General features: G+C 43.0%; 1 pseudogene; it reads right to left on the bottom strand.

Moving 5' to 3' along the window:
- Positions 1–3,778: 3,778 nt before the first annotated feature.
- LOC119538633 lies at positions 3,779–4,500 on the bottom strand (annotated as a pseudogene).
- Between the last annotated feature and the right edge of the window lie 815 nt (positions 4,501–5,315).

Here is a 5,315-nt window from a genome sequence, read left to right on the forward strand (position 1 = left end):
TTGATTCCAGCATGACCAGGAAGGTCTGCGACCAGGTGGTGGTTGAGTTTAAGAGGAAGGGTACATGGGGACAGGGGAGATAAAGCAATTAATGGTTGAAGCTTGCAACTGTCAGCATCAAGAGTGCACATTTTCTCTCTGATAGATAATGGGACACCATGGCAAGGTCTTGAGTAGGGAAGAGAAACAACTAAGGGGGTTTCTGGAAGGATTTGTCTGGTAGCCGTGTGTAGGCTCTATGGGAACGTCAGTGAGGGCCTGGTCTCAGTGCTTTGTCAAGTCAGCTAGAAGAAACCTCCAGGAACAAAAAAGTAGATTTCAACCTCATTTACTCTTGTTTCTCACTTACCCTGCAAATGCTTAAACATGAAAAGTTGCTGTGGATTCGTAGGTGCTATCATTCTTGAAGATCAGGGTTAAATCAGTTCCTCTTGGTCTCTAAAAGTAGACAGAGTTTCTGGCTGATAGCATGGACCCGTTTTATTAACCAAAAATTGCCTTAGTCTTGGCACCTCTTCAGGCAGAAACAAACACATTATTCACCCCGAGCTGCCCTGAAAGGGGTAAGAGAAATGAATGTAATTTAAGGAGCCCGTCCTTAATTAAAGGAGCCACTTTGTAAATTTCAATGGCTGCCTTGTTTTGGTTAGGCTTTTTTTTTTTTTTTTTTTTTTTTTAATTTTAATATACCTTTCTGAATCCTCTTGCTGTTGGAATGTTGATCACATTTGGGTTGTACCTGGTGAATTTCTATTTAATCTGCAGAGGATGCTGTGTCAGGTCAACTAGAATTTAGGGATTGGCATGCACATTGCATCTTAGCGCCAAAGCATGTGAGTCATTGGACGGCTCAGAAGCAGTGAATGCAACCTGTTGTACTGCTCTGAGTCTCAGGATGACCGTTCTGGGTCCTGGCATTTCAGTGCAGTCAGAGGGTCAAATTGGGTGGATTGCTTTTCTGTTTTGCTGGCCTGTGCTGTTTAGGGCCTACCTCCTCCAAGTAGCCAGTCGGAGTGGACTTTTCTTCATTCTACATGTATATTTTCACCGTTAACTTGATACTACACATTTTGTTATGTGTTGCCCGTATGTAGTGTAGGGGCAGAGGGTCTGCAGCCATGAGTGCTGCCCCCACCAAACAGATCACAGCTGTTTGAAGTGAACACCCTCCGTTGCCCACTTTCCCCTTGCAAAGCTAAAAGGACATGTGCATGCACACACACACACTCGCACACAAACACACAATCTTTTGTCTTCAAAAGCGTTTTTAAAGAGAATTCCAGAATTCTGGAAATGGAAGGAACTTTATAAATGATAAAGTTCATCCCCATTATTTTACAGACAAGGAAATTGAGGCTTACACAGGTGAAGGGGTATAGGTATCAAAGCCCACAGGTCTAGCCAGGAAGTGCATGGATTAGAATATACATTTTCAGACTCTAGCCTGGTGCTGTCTGTATATCTCACCACCAAAATTCTCACATTTTATAAAGAAGGAAGCACAGGCTTGCCAACTTGGTAATCTATATTGTTGTAGTTAAAAAGCAATCCACTTAGAGGCCTTTAACTTAGGGCTCTGGATTCCCAGACCAAGATCACTCCTTGGAAGAGGTACTGGGGAGCTGTTTGGTTATACTTGGAAATGCAGGGGTAGAATTGAAACAGTTTAAGATAGAATCAGAATAAAAAAATTCTTGGGACACCATGTCCTGTGAATCCTGGCCTCCTTCATCCCCAGAAAGATTGCTGACTATTTCTCTTTAAAAATGTCAAGAGACTGCACAAAGCATAGATATTCAAACATGGCATTTCCAGGCATGGTAGAAGCCTTTCTTCACAAACCTATTAATTACTTCCAGTATGCAGACTAAGTGCAGCCCATGAATCAGTTCAGAACCAGTTCTTGGAAACTGGGCTTTGATAACGAGAGCTTTGGGAGGCTGGAGTCACAGTGATGGGGAAGCAGCCCAGTGGGATCCCATTCCCTTGGGACCCCATCGCCACGGTCAGGAAGAGAAATGAGCAGGAAGAGAAATGGGTGACTGGAGCCTGCAGCCTCTGACCCTCTCATTGTAGATGCCCCATCAGCCCCACCAAGTAGCAGCTGACTGGGACCTTGTTCCCATCTGCCCTTTCTTGACAACACCCTCTCTGCCCTGAAATTTTCTTTGCCAACTACTCTCAGTGCCCTTTCTTCCAGTTAAACTGGGCAGTTTTGAGTTCTAGTTCATCACGCCCTGTTGCCTGCTTTCTGTCGTGACAGTCAGGAACCTCTTTCATTGGTCTGTTTGAGGACATTCACAGTGAATATGTGTGATTCCTACCAGAGGTGGTTCCACTCTAATAAAAGACAACTGTAGCCTGTCTTGCTTTGCTAGGCCTACTTTAAAACAACAAAGCATTTTATTGTCCCACAGTTCTGGAAACTCAAATTCTAAATCAAGGTGCAGGCTGGGTTGTGCTTCCTCTGAAGTCTGCAGGGCTCTGGTGGTGGCTTGCTGGCAGTTCATGATGCTCTTTGGCTTGTGGCCTAATTCAGTCTCTGCCTCCATCACTTGGCTGTCTGTGGCCTAATTCCCTCTCTTTATAAGGATACCATTCAGGCCTCATCCTTTTATTTAAAATTATATAAAAAGATTTATTGAAATTTGTCAATGACAAACAGACATAAAACTCAAAAGTTTGGCTGTCCTGAGGGGGAAGAGAAAAAACTGGTGGAGATGTTCTTTTATACAGATGAAACATGGGCTGGGAAGTAACATCACTTCTAAAGCAATCCAGAAGAGGAACATAAGAGCAACCCTATACATTCACTAGGAATTTGCAGTCATTTCAGATTTCTACTAGGTAAGAAAGTACAATTTTGCATTAGTTTTTCTGTGCTTGGGTGTATGAAAAAAAAAAAAAAAAAAAAAAAAAACTCAGCTGACATGCAGCAATATCTCCTGCTCTTAAGTCTGCAAAAATGTTCTAAGCACAGAAGTAGATGTGGAAGAATTCTCTTGTCATTTTGTAAAACAAAGCTTTCTAGTATTTTACAGGCCAAGATAGGGCAATATTTTGTTTTGTTTTAAAGAGGTTGAAGTTTGAGGGTTTGCATTTCTCTCATAATTATCAAATTTACTTTCCTTGTGACTGACAGCCTGCCATTTTCAGCTCTCTGGCTCTTTTAAGAGTAACATCAAAGTCTCTTTGTAGAGCGAAGTCCGCCACCATCTGTGAAAGGGAAAGGGGGATGAGAGACAGGGAATAGCTCCAAACCAGTGCCAAAATGTACCTTTAGATTGCTATTCACAAATGAGGGTGTTTGATGCCTCTAACAGGCCCAGAAAATGCAGAAATCACATGAACCAGAACAAGACATAAGACATGCCTGGCGCTCAGCCTGTGCTGGGCTTTGCCTGAGTAACCAAAATGAGGTCAGCCATGGCCTTCCAACCAACAAGAGTGGGGAAATACCAGGAATTGCAAAGACTCCAAACCATCCTTTCTGAGAGTAAGGAACAAACGCTCACTTGGTGTGTACTCAGAATCACACAAAGAAAACAGTAGGGGGAAAAAATAAAGAGTGCCGTAAAAATATTATTTTATTCCACCCCCTCCCTCCCTCCCTCCCTGCGCAACCCCCAGTACACTTTTCCCCTCTTGTTCCCACAGCAACGTTACAATCAGAAAAAAAGTAAGTTCCAGGGGGCGGGATTTGGAGTGGGGTGGGGGGTGGAATACAGGTAAAAACAGTCAAATCACAATAGGAATTTTTCAAAATAGATTATTCCACTTAGTCATCATCTTCTCCCTCATCTTCAGCTTCTCGTTTTTGCTTTTGACCCTTTTCTTCTTCACCAAGATCTTCTTCATCTTCCTTGTCATCTATATTCCCCATCCTTATAGCCTTCTTCATCTTCTCTTCTCCACTCACATCCTCCTCTTCACCTTCTTCCTCATCTTCCACTGCCTAGCATCTTCATCATACTCTTCCTCATCCTCATCTTCTTCCTCATCATCCAGGCCCTCCACACAGCCCTCAGCATCCGAGTCAGGGGCCTCCTTGGCATCCCGGTCGTAGCCATCCTGATCACGTGAATTGCGATCGGAGCTTGAACACGTTTTCTCAGTAGTCATTCAAGTTGGTTATCTCACAGTTAAAAAGGGCTAAGCCCTTGAGGTTTTCCAACTTCTTCAGGGGCTCTGTTGTGCTGAGGTCTTTAATTTTGTTGCCACTTAATTTTATAGGCGTGAGGTTCGGACACTTTTCTGCCAATATTTCCAGGCCCCCTGAGATTCTGTTATCACTTAGTTCAAGCTTCTTAGTTTGTTTGACTTTGGTAAGTTTGCAACTGATGTGAGGCCTATGTTGATTGTACTTAAGAACTCCAGTTGTTCAGATTTATCTGTGAGGCCTTCAATTTTGCCTTCATTTGACCAACAGTTGTCTAGGACAAGCTCTTTCACATCAGAGGATGTTCTGTTCTGCAGCTCTAAATGAATCCGTTTGTCCATCTCTCTTTCTCTCTCTCTCTTCGTTTCTCTCTCTTTCTCTCTCTCTCTCTCTCTCTGCAGAGGCTCCCATGCCAGCAGAATTCAGTCAATAAACCTCGAACTAATGGCCGCATGTTTTAGGACTTTGAAGGCTCAACCAGCTCCACTTGGTTCCCAAGCCCCCAGAACCCACTGTGCACACTGACTTGATCCTCAGGCCTCATCTTAACTAATGACATCTTCAAGGATCCTATTTCCAAATAGGATCTCATTCAAGAGACCAGGGCCAGGACTTGAACATATCTTTGGGGGGACCCGATTCAACCCACACCATAGCCCATCCCAGAGGGGTGGCTCTGCAGGACAAATAGCATGAGGCACCTCCAAACCATGTAGACATGTTTTGGACAGAATCTGTTACTTCTCAAAGCACATCTCTTAGGCTGCCTACAAATAAAGCTGGATCTGAAGAAAAAAAAAAATTTGTTCCAAATCTCCATGTCATGGGTAAGTAGAATAATAAAATCTCCAGGATTGCAACTTTCGAAGCTGCCAGGGTGGCACTTGCAGTAGGTATGGGGAGTTACCAAAACAATGTGCCTGCATTCCTCAGGAGTCAGTTACATTTTGTTTGGCCACTTGAATTTCCATTTTAAATATTTAATTTTAGATGTAGGGATATATATGTGTATATATATTATATATATATGGGTAACTGTATTGTATACAAATGAAAATGTATGTGCATGTGTGTGTGTTGTGCATGTATATATGTGTGGAAAAATTTCTCCTGCCAGGAGCCTTAAGAAGGTTACAGGAAGTTCATGGATTAGGTC

This window comes from Choloepus didactylus, chromosome 6 (assembly GCF_015220235.1).
Source record: "Choloepus didactylus isolate mChoDid1 chromosome 6, mChoDid1.pri, whole genome shotgun sequence".
Lineage (NCBI taxonomy): Eukaryota > Metazoa > Chordata > Mammalia > Pilosa > Megalonychidae > Choloepus > Choloepus didactylus.